Raw genomic sequence first — 15,798 nt, 5'->3', positions numbered from 1 at the left:
CTGATTCCAATTGTTGGCTCCGCTGATCTTGGCTTTCAATAGACTAAAGTGTGGCTTCTGCCTTGGTTAGAATGACAACCTGCAACCACACTGGCCCATTCTGGAGAAGACTGGACAACCCTGATCTAAAGCAATAACCACCGAGGTAAGTGCCACTTTGTGAGTTCTGAATCCGTCATGCCGGCTCGACGTCACTCGATGAACAGGGAATGAACCGGGAGATGAGAAGACTTCCCACGGTTGAGGAATTGGCAATTTCAGGTTGAGGGTACGTTTGCTTTGCGTTTTCCCGCTTGGAGGTGGGGAATTACAAGTTGCAACCTCGAGTCAAGCGCATCATTACTCTTGTCTTCTTGATGAAGGAAAGAGCCAGGCTTCCACATTCAGTGGAAAAGCAGAGGACTGCCTGTGATTTTGCAAGCAGCTGTTATCTGCCTTGCTACAAAAGCTCAATGGAAGGGAAAACCGCTCCCAGTTGACCTGGGTTCGATTCCCGGCCAATGCACCGATTGTAACTTGGAGCGTCTCGTGGTATTTCATGGTAGTTGGCGGATAAGGAAGGAATCACCTGCCTGAGAATGAGTTGGTCAACAGAATGTGCCATGGGCTTCTCTGCAGGCCTCCTACGACTCTTTCTGCTTCCCACTTGAGTTCTTAGTGCTCTCTTTGCTGTTTGTAAACACGTCATTATGCAACAGGGCACGTTTGGACCCGTGAACAGGGGCGAAAAGGTGAGAACATGCGGTCTCTCCGTGTCTGTCTCTTGTTAGCGACAAGCTAGCATGCAAACTGTGATGAGAGGTGTACATTTTCCGCGATCAGCCATCTATATAGTCAATGTTTTATATTTTATAAGCAAATATGTCTATATGCTGATTGGTCTTAAGCAGCGTTGTCCAATCTTCAGCTTTTGGTTCCAATCTAGCAGGAGCCACACCTGATTCCAATTGTTGGCTCCGCTGATCTTGCTTTCAATAGACTAAAGTGTGGCTTCTGCTTGGTTAGAATGACAACCTGCAACCACACTGGCCCATTCTGGAGAAGACTGGACAACCCTGATCTAAAGCAAATAACCACCGAGGTAAGTGCCACTTTGTGAGTTCTGAATCCGTTCATGCCGGCTCGACGTCACTCGATGAACAGGGAAGGAACCGGAGATGAGAAGACTTCCCACGGTTGAGGAATGGCAATTTCAGGTTTGAGGGTACGTTTGCTTTGCGTTTTTCCCGCTTGGGGTGGGGAATTACAAGTCGCAACCTCGAGTCAAGCGCATCATTACTCTTGTCTTCTTGATGAAGGAAAGAGCCAGGCTTTCCACATTCAGTGGAAAAGCAGAGACTGCCCGTGATTTTGCAAGCAAACTGTTATCTGCCTTGCTACAAAAGCTCAATGGAAGGGAAACCGCTCCCAGCCTTTTTCGGCCGCAGACCTCTTGCAGACCTCTCGAGGTGAACTCGGCGAGCAGTACTTTACGGAAAATTTTCCAGTCACGCACAGAGTCTTGTTGAGCAACGAAAGAGCCAGGCTTCCACTTTCTGGGGAAAACCAGAGACTCCCTTTCATTTGGTAAGCAAATATTAACTGCTTTGCTACAAAAGAAGGAAATCTCCTCTGTAAAGGAGGTCTCGCTTTCTGGCTGTTCCTAGAGGACCTGATTCCTACAGTGATGACAACCCGCTCAGTCATTTAAAGCAAAGTTCAGAATTTCTAGCTTGTTTCTGCCCGGTCTCGAACCAGGGACCTTTTGCGTGTGAGGCAAACGTGATAACCACTACACTACAGAAACCACGGCGCGGTGGCACTTTGGTGGTGCACATACGTACACTTTGTTCACCAGAGCTGAATGGTGCAGCGTGGCATTGGTGGTATAGTGGTGAGCATAGCTCCAGTCCAAGCAGTTGACCCGGCTCCAATTCTTGGCCCGTCCACGGGTTGTAGCTTGGAGCTTCTCCAGGTACTTTATGGTAGTTGGCACAAAAGGAAGGAATCACCTACCTGAGAATGAGTTGGTCAACAGAATGTGCCATAGGCTTCTCTGCAGGCCTCCTACGACTCTTTCTGCTTCCCACTTGAGTTCTTAGTGCTCTCTTTGCTGTTGTAAACACGTCATTATGCAACAGGGCACGTTTGACCCGTGAACAGGGGCGAAAAGGTGAGAACATGCGGTCTCTCCGTGTCTGTCTCTTGTTAGCGACAAGCTAGCATGCAAACTGTGATGAGAGGTGTCCATTTTCCGCGATCAGCCATCTATATAGTCAATGTTTTATATTTAATAAGCAAATATGTCTATATGCTGATTGGTCTTAAGCAGCGTTGTCCAATCTTCAGCTTTTGGTTCCAATCTAGCAGGAGCCACACCTGATTCCAATTGTTGGCTCCGCTGATCTTGGCTTTCAATAGACTAAAGTGTGGCTTCTGCTTGGTTAGAATGACAACCTGCAACCACACTGGCCCATTCTGGAGAAGACTGGACAACCCTGATCTAAAGCAAATAACCACCGAGGTAAGTGCCACTTTGTGAGTTCTGAATCCGTCATGCCGGCTCGACGTCACTCGATGAACAGGGAAGGAATCGGGAGATGAGAAGACTTCCCACGGTTGAGGAATGGCAATTTCAGGTTGAGGGTACGTTTGCTTTGCGTTTTCCCGCTTGGAGGTGGGGAATTACAAGTTGCAACCTCGAGTCAAGCGCATCATTACTCTTGTCTTCTTGATGAAGGAAAGAGCCAGGCTTCCACATTCAGTGGAAAAGCAGAGACTGCCTGTGATTTTGCAAGCAGCTGTTATCTGCCTTGCTACAAAAGCTCAATGGAAGGGAAACCGCTCCCAGTTGACCTGGGTTCGATTCCCGGCCAATGCACCGATTGTAACTTGGAGCGTCTCGTGGTATTTCATGGTAGTTGGCGGATAAGGAAGGAATCACCTGCCTGAGAATGAGTTGGTCAACAGAATGTGCCATGGGCTTCTCTGCAGGCCTCCTACGACTCTTTCTGCTTCCCACTTGAGTTCTTAGTGCTCTCTTTGCTGTTTGTAAACACGTCATTATGCAACAGGGCACGTTTGACCCGTGAACAGGGGCGAAAAGGTGAGAACATGCGGTCTCTCCGTGTCTGTCTCTTGTTAGCGACAAGCTAGCATGCAAACTGTGATGAGAGGTGTACATTTTCCGCGATCAGCCATCTATATAGTCAATGTTTTATATTTTATAAGCAAATATGTCTATATGCTGATTGGTCTTAAGCAGCGTTGTCAATCTTCAGCTTTTGGTTCCAATCTAGCAGGAGCCACACCTGATTCCAATTGTTGGCTCCGCTGATCTTGGCTTTCAATAGACTAAAGTGTGGCTTCTGCTTGGTTAGAATGACAACCTGCAACCACACTGGCCCATTCTGGAGAAGACTGGACAACCCTGATCTAAAGCAAATAACCACCGAGGTAAGTGCCACTTTGTGAGTTCTGAATCCGTCATGCCGGCTCGACGTCACTCGATGAACAGGGAAGGAACCCGGAGATGAGAAGACTTCCCACGGTTGAGGAATGGCAATTTCAGGTTGAGGGTACGTTTGCTTTGCGTTTTCCCGCTTGGGGGTGGGGAATTACAAGTCGCAACCTCGAGTCAAGCGCATCATTACTCTTGTCTTCTTGATGAAGGAAAGAGCCAGGCTTCCACATTCAGTGGAAAAGCAGAGACTGCCCGTGATTTTGCAAGCAACTGTTATCTGCCTTGCTACAAAAGCTCAATGGAAGGGAAACCGCTCCCAGCCTTTTTCGGCCGCAGACCTCTTGCAGACCTCTCGAGGTGAACTCGGCGAGCAGTACTTTACGGAAAATTTTCCAGTCACGCACAGAGTCTTGTTGAGCAACGAAAGAGCCAGGCTTCCACTTTCTGGGGAAAACCAGAGACTCCCTTTCATTTGGTAAGCAAATATTAACTGCTTTGCTACAAAAGAAGGAAATCTCCTCTGTAAAGGAGGTCTCGCTTTCTGGCTGTTCCTAGAGGACCTGATCCTACAGTGATGACAACCGCTCAGTCATTAAAGCAAAGTTCAGAATTTCTAGCTTGTTTCTGCCCGGTCTCGAACCAGGGACCTTTTGCGTGTGAGGCAAACGTGATAACCACTACACTACAGAAACCACGGCGCGGTGGCACTTTGGTGGTGCACATACGTACACTTTGTTCACCAGAGCTGAATGGTGCAGCGTGGCATTGGTGGTATAGTGGTGAGCATAGCTCCAGTCCAAGCAGTTGACCCGGCTCCAATTCTTGGCCCGTCCACGGGTTGTAGCTTGGAGCTTCTCCAGGTACTTTATGGTAGTTGGCACAAAAGGAAGGAATCACCTACCTGAGAATGAGTTGGTCAACAGAATGTGCCATAGGCTTCTCTGCAGGCCTCCTACGACTCTTTCTGCTTCCCACTTGAGTTCTTAGTGCTCTCTTTGCTGTTTGTAAACACGTCATTATGCAACAGGGCACGTTTGACCCGTGAACAGGGGCGAAAAGGTGAGAACATGCGGTCTCTCCGTGTCTGTCTCTTGTTAGCGACAAGCTAGCATGCAAAACTGTGATGAGAGGTGTCCATTTTCCGCGATCAGCCATCTATATAGTCAATGTTTTATATTTAATAAGCAAATATGTCTATATGCTGATTGGTCTTAAGCAGCGTTGTCCAATCTTCAGCTTTTGGTTCCAATCTAGCAGGAGCCACACCTGATTCCAATTGTTGGCTCCGCTGATCTTGGCTTTCAATAGACTAAAGTGTGGCTTCTGCTTGGTTAGAATGACAACCTGCAACCACACTGGCCCATTCTGGAGAAGACTGGACAACCCTGATCTAAAGCAAATAACCACCGAGGTAAGTGCCACTTTGTGAGTTCTGAATCCGTCATGCCGGCTCGACGTCACTCGATGAACAGGGAAGGAATCGGGAGATGAGAAGACTTCCCACGGTTGAGGAATGGCAATTTCAGGTTGAGGGTACGTTTGCTTTGCGTTTTCCCGCTTGGAGGTGGGGAATTACAAGTTGCAACCTCGAGTCAAGCGCATCATTACTCTTGTCTTCTTGATGAAGGAAAGAGCCAGGCTTCCACATTCAGTGGAAAAGCAGAGACTGCCTGTGATTTTGCAAGCAGCTGTTATCTGCCTTGCTACAAAAGCTCAATGGAAGGGAAACCGCTCCCAGTTGACCTGGGTTCGATTCCCGGCCAATGCACCGATTGTAACTTGGAGCGTCTCGTGGTATTTCATGGTAGTTGGCGGATAAGGAAGGAATCACCTGCCTGAGAATGAGTTGGTCAACAGAATGTGCCATGGGCTTCTCTGCAGGCCTCCTACGACTCTTTCTGCTTCCCACTTGAGTTCTTAGTGCTCTCTTTGCTGTTTGTAAACACGTCATTATGCAACAGGGCACGTTTGACCCGTGAACAGGGGCGAAAAGGTGAGAACATGCGGTCTCTCCGTGTCTGTCTCTTGTTAGCGACAAGCTAGCATGCAAACTGTGATGAGAGGTGTACATTTTCCGCGATCAGCCATCTATATAGTCAATGTTTTATATTTTATAAGCAAATATGTCTATATGCTGATTGGTCTTAAGCAGCGTTGTCCAATCTTCAGCTTTTGGTTCCAATCTAGCAGGAGCCACACCTGATTCCAATTGTTGGCTCCGCTGATCTTGGCTTTCAATAGACTAAAGTGTGGCTTCTGCTTGGTTAGAATGACAACCTGCAACCACACTGGCCCATTCTGGAGAAGACTGGACAACCCTGATCTAAAGCAAATAACCACCGAGGTAAGTGCCACTTTGTGAGTTCTGAATCCGTCATGCCGGCTCGACGTCACTCGATGAACAGGGAAGGAACCCGGAGATGAGAAGACTTCCCACGGTTGAGGAATGGCAATTTCAGGTTGAGGGTACGTTTGCTTTGCGTTTTCCCGCTTGGGGGTGGGGAATTACAAGTCGCAACCTCGAGTCAAGCGCATCATTACTCTTGTCTTCTTGATGAAGGAAAGAGCCAGGCTTCCACATTCAGTGGAAAAGCAGAGACTGCCCGTGATTTTGCAAGCAACTGTTATCTGCCTTGCTACAAAAGCTCAATGGAAGGGAAACCGCTCCCAGCCTTTTTCGGCCGCAGACCTCTTGCAGACCTCTCGAGGTGAACTCGGCGAGCAGTACTTTACGGAAAATTTTCCAGTCACGCACAGAGTCTTGTTGAGCAACGAAAGAGCCAGGCTTCCACTTTCTGGGGAAAACCAGAGACTCCCTTTCATTTGGTAAGCAAATATTAACTGCTTTGCTACAAAAGAAGGAAATCTCCTCTGTAAAGGAGGTCTCGTTTTCTGGCTGTTCCTAGAGGACCTGATCCTACAGTGATGACAACCGCTCAGTCATTAAAGCAAAGTTCAGAATTTCTAGCTTGTTTCTGCCCGGTCTCGAACCAGAGACCTTTTGCGTGTGAGGCAAACGTGATAACCACTACACTACAGAAACCACGGCGCGGTGGCACTTTGGTGGTGCACATACGTACACTTTGTTCACCAGCGCTGAATGGTGCAGCGTGGCATTGGTGGTATAGTGGTGAGCATAGCTCCAGTCCAAGCAGTTGACCCGGCTTCAATTCTTGGCCCGTCCACGGCTTGGAGCTTCTCCAGGTACTTTATGGTAGTTGGCACAAAAGGAAGGAATCACCTACCTGAGAATGAGTTGGTCAACAGAATGTGCCATAGGCTTCTCTGCAGGCCTCCTACGACTCTTTCTGCTTCCCACTTGAGTTCTTAGTGCTCTCTTTGCTGTTTGTAAACACGTCATTATGCAACAGGGCACGTTTGACCCGTGAACAGGGGCGAAAAGGTGAGAACATGCGGTCTCTCCGTGTCTGTCTCTTGTTAGCGACAAGCTAGCATGCAAACTGTGATGAGAGGTGTCCATTTTCCGCGATCAGCCATCTATATAGTCAATGTTTTATATTTAATAAGCAAATATGTCTATATGCTGATTGGTCCTTAAGCAGCGTTGTCCAATCTTCAGCTTTTGGTTCCAATCTAGCAGGAGCCACACCTGATTCCAATTGTTGGCTCCGCTGATCTTGGCTTTCAATAGACTAAAGTGTGGCTTCTGCTTGGTTAGAATGACAACCTGCAACCACACTGGCCCATTCTGGAGAAGACTGGACAACCCTGATCTAAAGCAAATAACCACCGAGGTAAGTGCCACTTTGTGAGTTCTGAATCCGTCATGCCGGCTCGACGTCACTCGATGAACAGGGAAGGAACCGGGAGATGAGAAGACTTCCCACGGTTGAGGAATGGCAATTTCAGGTTGAGGGTACGTTTGCTTTGCGTTTTCCCGCTTGGAGGTGGGGAATTACAAGTTGCAACCTCGAGTCAAGCGCATCATTACTCTTGTCTTCTTGATGAAGGAAAGAGCCAGGCTTCCACATTCAGTGGAAAAGCAGAGACTGCCCGTGATTTTGCAAGCAACTGTTATCTGCCTTGCTACAAAAGCTCAATGGAAGGGAAACCGCTCCCAGTTGACCTGGGTTCGATTCCCGGCCAATGCACCGATTGTAACTTGGAGCGTCTCGTGGTATTTCATGGTAGTTGGCGGATAAGGAAGGAATCACCTGCCTGAGAATGAGTTGGTCAACAGAATGTGCCATGGGCTTCTCTGCAGGCCTCCTACGACTCTTTCTGCTTCCCACTTGAGTTCTTAGTGCTCTCTTTGCTGTTTGTAAACACGTCATTATGCAACAGGGCACGTTTGACCCGTGAACAGGGGCGAAAAGGTGAGAACATGCGGTCTCTCCGTGTCTGTCTCTTGTTAGCGACAAGCTAGCATGCAAACTGTGATGAGAGGTGTACATTTTCCGCGATCAGCCATCTATATAGTCAATGTTTTATATTTTATAAGCAAATATGTCTATATGCTGATTGGTCTTAAGCAGCGTTGTCCAATCTTCAGCTTTTGGTTCCAATCTAGCAGGAGCCACACCTGATTCCAATTGTTGGCTCCGCTGATCTTGGCTTTCATTAGACTAAAGTGTGGCTTCTGCTTGGTTAGAATGACAACCTGCAACCACACTGGCCCATTCTGGAGAAGACTGGACAACCCTGATCTAAAGCAAATAACCACCGAGGTAAGTGCCACTTTGTGAGTTCTGAATCCGTCATGCCGGCTCGACGTCACTCGATGAACAGGGAAGGAACCCGGAGATGAGAAGACTTCCCACGGTTGAGGAATGGCAATTTCAGGTTGAGGGTACGTTTGCTTTGCGTTTTCCCGCTTGGGGGTGGGGAATTACAAGTCGCAACCTCGAGTCAAGCGCATCATTACTCTTGTCTTCTTGATGAAGGAAAGAGCCAGGCTTCCACATTCAGTGGAAAAGCAGAGACTGCCCGTGATTTTGCAAGCAACTGTTATCTGCCTTGCTACAAAAGCTCAATGGAAGGGAAACCGCTCCCAGCCTTTTTCGGCCGCAGACCTCTTGCAGACCTCTCGAGGTGAACTCGGCGAGCAGTACTTTACGGAAAATTTTCCAGTCACGCACAGAGTCTTGTTGAGCAACGAAAGAGCCAGGCTTCCACTTTCTGGGGAAAACCAGAGACTCCCTTTCATTTGGTAAGCAAATATTAACTGCTTTGCTACAAAAGAAGGAAATCTCCTCTGTAAAGGAGGTCTCGCTTTCTGGCTGTTCCTAGAGGACCTGATCCTACAGTGATGACAACCGCTCAGTCATTAAAGCAAAGTTCAGAATTTCTAGCTTGTTTCTGCCCGGTCTCAAACCAGGGATCTTTTGCGTGTGAGGCAAACGTGATAACCACTACACTACAGAAACCACGGTGCGGTGGCACTTTGGTGGTGCACATACGTACACTTTGTTCACCAGCGCTGAATGGTGCAGCGTGGCATTGGTGGTATAGTGGTGAGCATAGCTCCAGTCCAAGCAGTTGACCCGGCTTCAATTCTTGGCCCGTCCACGGCTTGGAGCTTCTCCAGGTACTTTATGGTAGTTGGCACAAAAGGAAGGAATCACCTACCTGAGAATGAGTTGGTCAACAGAATGTGCCATAGGCTTCTCTGCAGGCCTCCTACGACTCTTTCTGCTTCCCACTTGAGTTCTTAGTGCTCTCTTTGCTGTTTGTAAACACGTCATTATGCAACAGGGCACGTTTGACCCGTGAACAGGGGCGAAAAGGTGAGAACATGCGGTCTCTCCGTGTCTGTCTCTTGTTAGCGACAAGCTAGCATGCAAACTGTGATGAGAGGTGTCCATTTTCCGCGATCAGCCATCTATATAGTCAATGTTTTATATTTTATAAGCAAATATGTCTATATGCTGATTGGTCTTAAGCAGCGTTGTCCAATCTTCAGCTTTTGGTTCCAATCTAGCAGGAGCCACACCTGATTCCAATTGTTGGCTCCGCTGATCTTGGCTTTCAATAGACTAAAGTGTGGCTTCTGCTTGGTTAGAATGACAACCTGCAACCACACTGGCCCATTCTGGAGAAGACTGGACAACCCTGATCTAAAGCAAATAACCACCGAGGTAAGTGCCACTTTGTGAGTTCTGAATCCGTCATGCCGGCTCGACGTCACTCGATGAACAGGGAAGGAACCCGGAGATGAGAAGACTTCCCACGGTTGAGGAATGGCAATTTCAGGTTGAGGGTACGTTTGCTTTGCGTTTTCCCGCTTGGGGGTGGGGAATTACAAGTCGCAACCTCGAGTCAAGCGCATCATTACTCTTGTCTTCTTGATGAAGGAAAGAGCCAGGCTTCCACATTCAGTGGAAAAGCAGAGACTGCCCGTGATTTTGCAAGCAACTGTTATCTGCCTTGCTACAAAAGCTCAATGGAAGGGAAACCGCTCCCAGCCTTTTTCGGCCGCAGACCTCTTGCAGACCTCTCGAGGTGAACTCGGCGAGCAGTACTTTACGGAAAATTTTCCAGTCACGCACAGAGTCTTGTTGAGCAACGAAAGAGCCAGGCTTCCACTTTCTGGGGAAAACCAGAGACTCCCTTTCATTTGGTAAGCAAATATTAACTGCTTTGCTACAAAAGAAGGAAATCTCCTCTGTAAAGGAGGTCTCGCTTTCTGGCTGTTCCTAGAGGACCTGATCCTACAGTGATGACAACCGCTCAGTCATTAAAGCAAAGTTCAGAATTTCTAGCTTGTTTCTGCCCGGTCTCGAACCAGGGACCTTTTGCGTGTGAGGCAAACGTGATAACCACTACACTACAGAAACCCCGGTGCGGTGGCACTTTGGTGGTGCACATACGTACACTTTGTTCACCAGAGCTGAATGGTGCAGCGTGGCATTGGTGGTATAGTGGTGAGCATAGCTCCAGTCCAAGCAGTTGACCCGGCTCCAATTCTTGGCCCGTCCACGGGTTGTAGCTTGGAGCTTCTCCAGGTACTTTATGGTAGTTGGCACAAAAGGAAGGAATCACCTACCTGAGAATGAGTTGGTCAACAGAATGTGCCATAGGCTTCTCTGCAGGCCTCCTACGACTCTTTCTGCTTCCCACTTGAGTTCTTAGTGCTCTCTTTGCTGTTTGTAAACACGTCATTATGCAACAGGGCACGTTTGACCCGTGAACAGGGGCGAAAAGGTGAGAACATGCGGTCTCTCCGTGTCTGTCTCTTGTTAGCGACAAGCTAGCATGCAAACTGTGATGAGAGGTGTCCATTTTCCGCGATCAGCCATCTATATAGTCAATGTTTTATATTTAATAAGCAAATATGTCTATATGCTGATTGGTCTTAAGCAGCGTTGTCCAATCTTCAGCTTTTGGTTCCAATCTAGCAGGAGCCACACCTGATTCCAATTGTTGGCTCCGCTGATCTTGGCTTTCAATAGACTAAAGTGTGGCTTCTGCTTGGTTAGAATGACAACCTGCAACCACACTGGCCCATTCTGGAGAAGACTGGACAACCCTGATCTAAAGCAAATAACCACCGAGGTAAGTGCCACTTTGTGAGTTCTGAATCCGTCATGCCGGCTCGACGTCACTCGATGAACAGGGAAGGAACCGGGAGATGAGAAGACTTCCCACGGTTGAGGAATGGCAATTTCAGGTTGAGGGTACGTTTGCTTTGCGTTTTCCCGCTTGGAGGTGGGGAATTACAAGTTGCAACCTCGAGTCAAGCGCATCATTACTCTTGTCTTCTTGATGAAGGAAAGAGCCAGGCTTCCACATTCAGTGGAAAAGCAGAGACTGCCTGTGATTTTGCAAGCAGCTGTTATCTGCCTTGCTACAAAAGCTCAATGGAAGGGAAACCGCTCCCAGTTGACCTGGGTTCGATTCCCGGCCAATGCACCGATTGTAACTTGGAGCGTCTCGTGGTATTTCATGGTAGTTGGCGGATAAGGAAGGAATCACCTGCCTGAGAATGAGTTGGTCAACAGAATGTGCCATGGGCTTCTCTGCAGGCCTCCTACGACTCTTTCTGCTTCCCACTTGAGTTCTTAGTGCTCTCTTTGCTGTTTGTAAACACGTCATTATGCAACAGGGCACGTTTGACCCGTGAACAGGGGCGAAAAGGTGAGAACATGCGGTCTCTCCGTGTCTGTCTCTTGTTAGCGACAAGCTAGCATGCAAACTGTGATGAGAGGTGTACATTTTCCGCGATCAGCCATCTATATAGTCAATGTTTTATATTTTATAAGCAAATATGTCTATATGCTGATTGGTCTTAAGCAGCATTGTCCAATCTTCAGCTTTTGGTTCCAATCTAGCAGGAGCCACACCTGATTCCAATTGTTGGCTCCGCTGATCTTGGCTTTCAATAGAGTAAAGTGTGGCTTCTGCTTGGTTAGAATGACAACCTGCAACCACACTGGCCCATTCTGGAGAAGACTGGACAACCCTGATCTAAAGCAAATAACCACCGAGGTAAGTGCCACTTTGTGAGTTCTGAATCCGTCATGCCGGCTCGACGTCACTCGATGAACAGGGAAGGAACCCGGAGATGAGAAGACTTCCCACGGTTGAGGAATGGCAATTTCAGGTTGAGGGTACGTTTGCTTTGCGTTTTCCCGCTTGGGGGTGGGGAATTACAAGTCGCAACCTCGAGTCAAGCGCATCATTACTCTTGTCTTCTTGATGAAGGAAAGAGCCAGGCTTCCACATTCAGTGGAAAAGCAGAGACTGCCCGTGATTTTGCAAGCAACTGTTATCTGCCTTGCTACAAAAGCTCAATGGAAGGGAAACCGCTCCCAGCCTTTTTCGGCCGCAGACCTCTTGCAGACCTCTCGAGGTGAACTCGGCGAGCAGTACTTTACGGAAAATTTTCCAGTCACGCACAGAGTCTTGTTGAGCAACGAAAGAGCCAGGCTTCCACTTTCTGGGGAAAACCAGAGACTCCCTTTCATTTGGTAAGCAAATATTAACTGCTTTGCTACAAAAGAAGGAAATCTCCTCTGTAAAGGAGGTCTCGCTTTCTGGCTGTTCCTAGAGGACCTGATCCTACAGTGATGACAACGCTCAGTCATTAAAGCAAAGTTCAGAATTTCTAGCTTGTTTCTGCCCGGTCTCGAACCAGGGACCTTTTGTGTGTGAGGCAAACGTGATAACCACTACACTACAGAAACCCCGGTGCGGTGGCACTTTGGTGGTGCACATACGTACACTTTGTTCACCAGAGCTGAATGGTGCAGCGTGGCATTGGTGGTATAGTGGTGAGCATAGCTCCAGTCCAAGCAGTTGACCCGGCTCCAATTCTTGGCCCGTCCACGGGTTGTAGCTTGGAGCTTCTCCAGGTACTTTATGGTAGTTGGCACAAAAGGAAGGAATCACCTACCTGAGAATGAGTTGGTCAACAGAATGTGCCATAGGCTTCTCTGCAGGCCTCCTACGACTCTTTCTGCTTCCCACTTGAGTTCTTAGTGCTCTCTTTGCTGTTTGTAAACACGTCATTATGCAACAGGGCACGTTTGACCCGTGAACAGGGGCGAAAAGGTGAGAACATGCGGTCTCTCCGTGTCTGTCTCTTGTTAGCGACAAGCTAGCATGCAAACTGTGATGAGAGGTGTCCATTTTCCGCGATCAGCCATCTATATAGTCAATGTTTTATATTTAATAAGCAAATATGTCTATATGCTGATTGGTCTTAAGCAGCGTTGTCCAATCTTCAGCTTTTGGTTCCAATCTAGCAGGAGCCACACCTGATTCCAATTGTTGGCTCCGCTGATCTTGGCTTTCAATAGACTAAAGTGTGGCTTCTGCTTGGTTAGAATGACAACCTGCAACCACACTGGCCCATTCTGGAGAAGACTGGACAACCCTGATCGAAAGCAAATAACCACCGAGGTAAGTGCCACTTTGTGAGTTCTGAATCCGTCATGCCGACTCGACGTCACTCGATGAACAGGGAAGGAACTGGTAGATGAGAAGACTTCCCACTGTTGACGAATGGCGATTTCAAGTTGAGGGTGCGTTTGCTTTGCGTTTTCCCGCTTGGAGGTGGGGAATTACAAGTCGCAACCTCGAGTCAAGCGCATCATTACTCTTGTCTTCTTGATGAAGGAAAGAGCCAGGCTTCCACATTCAGTGGAAAAGCAGAGACTGCCTGTGATTTTGCAAGCAGCTGTTATCTGCCTTGCTACAAAAGCTCAATGGAAGGGAAACCGCTCCCAGTTGACCTGGGTTCGATTCCCGGCCAATGCACCGATTGTAACTTGGAGCGTCTCGTGGTATTTCATGGTAGTTGGCGGATAAGGAAGGAATCACCTGCCTGAGAATGAGTTGGTCAACAGAATGTGCCATGGGCTTCTCTGCAGGCCTCCTACGACTCTTTCTGCTTCCCACTTGAGTTCTTAGTGCTCTCTTTGCTGTTTGTAAACACGTCATTATGCAACAGGGCACGTTTGACCCGTGAACAGGGGCGAAAAGGTGAGAACATGCGGTCTCTCCGTGTCTGTCTCTTGTTAGCGACAAGCTAGCATGCAAACTGTGATGAGAGGTGTACATTTTCCGCGATCAGCCATCTATATAGTCAATGTTTTATATATTATATGCAAATATGTCTATATGCTGATTGGTCTTAAGCAGCGTTGTCCAATATTCAGCTTTTGGTTCCAATCTAGCAGGAGCCACACCTGATTCCAATTGTTGGCTCCGCTGATCTTGGCTTTCAATAGACTAAAGTGTGGCTTCTGCTTGGTTAGAATGACAACCTGCAACCACACTGGCCCATTCTGGAGAAGACTGGACAACCCTGATCTAAAGCAAATAACCACCGAGGTAAGTGCCACTTTGTGAGTTCTGAATCCGTCATGCCGGCTCGACGTCACTCGATGAACAGGGAAGGAACCCGGAGATGAGAAGACTTCCCACGGTTGAGGAATGGCAATTTCAGGTTGAGGGTACGTTTGCTTTGCGTTTTCCCGCTTGGGGGTGGGGAATTACAAGTCGCAACCTCGAGTCAAGCGCATCATTACTCTTGTCTTCTTGATGAAGGAAAGAGCCAGGCTTCCACATTCAGTGGAAAAGCAGAGACTGCCCGTGATTTTGCAAGCAACTGTTATCTGCCTTGCTACAAAAGCTCAATGGAAGGGAAACCGCTCCCAGTTGACCTGGGTTCGATTCCCGGCCAATGCACCGATTGTAACTTGGAGCGTCTCGTGGTATTTCATGGTAGTTGGCGGATAAGGAAGGAATCACCTGCCTGAGAATGAGTTGGTCAACAGAATGTGCCATGGGCTTCTCTGCAGGCCTCCTACGACTCTTTCTGCTTCCCACTTGAGTTCTTAGTGCTCTCTTTGCTGTTTGTAAACACGTCATTATGCAACAGGGCACGTTTGACCCGTGAACAGGGGCGAAAAGGTGAGAACATGCGGTCTCTCCGTGTCTGTCTCTTGTTAGCGACAAGCTAGCATGCAAACTGTGATGAGAGGTGTACATTTTCCGCGATCAGCCATCTATATAGTCAATGTTTTATATATTATATGCAAATATGTCTATATGCTGATTGGTCTTAAGCAGCGTTGTCCAATCTTCAGCTTTTGGTTCCAATCTAGCAGGAGCCACACCTGATTCCAATTGTTGGCTCCGCTGATCTTGGCTTTCAATAGACTAAAGTGTGGCTTCTGCTTGGTTAGAATGACAACCTGCAACCACACTGGCCCATTCTGGAGAAGACTGGACAACCCTGATCTAAAGCAAATAACCACCGAGGTAAGTGCCACTTTGTGAGTTCTGAATCCGTCATGCCGGCTCGACGTCACTCGATGAACAGGGAAGGAACCCGGAGATGAGAAGACTTCCCACGGTTGAGGAATGGCAATTTCAGGTTGAGGGTACGTTTGCTTTGCGTTTTCCCGCTTGGGGGTGGGGAATTACAAGTCGCAACCTCGAGTCAAGCGCATCATTACTCTTGTCTTCTTGATGAAGGAAAGAGCCAGGCTTCCACATTCAGTGGAAAAGCAGAGACTGCCCGTGATTTTGCAAGCAACTGTTATCTGCCTTGCTACAAAAGCTCAATGGAAGGGAAACCGCTCCCAGCCTTTTTCGGCCGCAGACCTCTTGCAGACCTCTCGAGGTGAACTCGGCGAGCAGTACTTTACGGAAAATTTTCCAGTCACGCACAGAGTCTTGTTGAGCAACGAAAGAGCCAGGCTTCCACTTTCTGGGGAAAACCAGAGACTCCCTTTCATTTGGTAAGCAAATATTAACTGCTTTGCTACAAAAGAAGGAAATCTCCTCTGTAAAGGAGGTCTTGCTTTCTGGCTGTTCCTAGAGGACCTCATCCTACAGTGATGACAACCGCTCAGTCATTAAAGCAAAGTTCAGAATTTCTAGCT

General features: G+C 48.1%; 4 non-coding genes across 4 annotated transcripts; all 4 read right to left on the bottom strand.

The window, feature by feature from the left end:
• Positions 1–1,713: 1,713 nt before the first annotated feature.
• Positions 1,714–1,786, bottom strand: trnav-cac (transfer RNA valine (anticodon CAC)). The gene has a single exon. It is a non-coding gene; the product is annotated as a tRNA-Val (tRNA).
• A 2,275-nt stretch (positions 1,787–4,061) lies between these two features.
• Positions 4,062–4,134, bottom strand: trnav-cac (transfer RNA valine (anticodon CAC)). Its single transcript has one exon. It is a non-coding gene; the product is annotated as a tRNA-Val (tRNA).
• Positions 4,135–6,412: 2,278 nt separating this feature from the next.
• Positions 6,413–6,485, bottom strand: trnav-cac (transfer RNA valine (anticodon CAC)). Its single transcript has one exon. It is a non-coding gene; the product is annotated as a tRNA-Val (tRNA).
• Positions 6,486–10,166: 3,681 nt separating this feature from the next.
• Positions 10,167–10,239, bottom strand: trnav-cac (transfer RNA valine (anticodon CAC)). The gene has a single exon. It is a non-coding gene; the product is annotated as a tRNA-Val (tRNA).
• Between the last annotated feature and the right edge of the window lie 5,559 nt (positions 10,240–15,798).

The sequence above is a fragment of the Ictalurus punctatus genome, unplaced genomic scaffold (genome assembly GCF_001660625.3).
Source record: "Ictalurus punctatus breed USDA103 unplaced genomic scaffold, Coco_2.0 tig00064101, whole genome shotgun sequence".
Lineage (NCBI taxonomy): Eukaryota > Metazoa > Chordata > Actinopteri > Siluriformes > Ictaluridae > Ictalurus > Ictalurus punctatus.
Note: the sequence above shows the minus strand (reverse complement) of the source record. Positions and strands in the feature narration are given on the sequence as shown.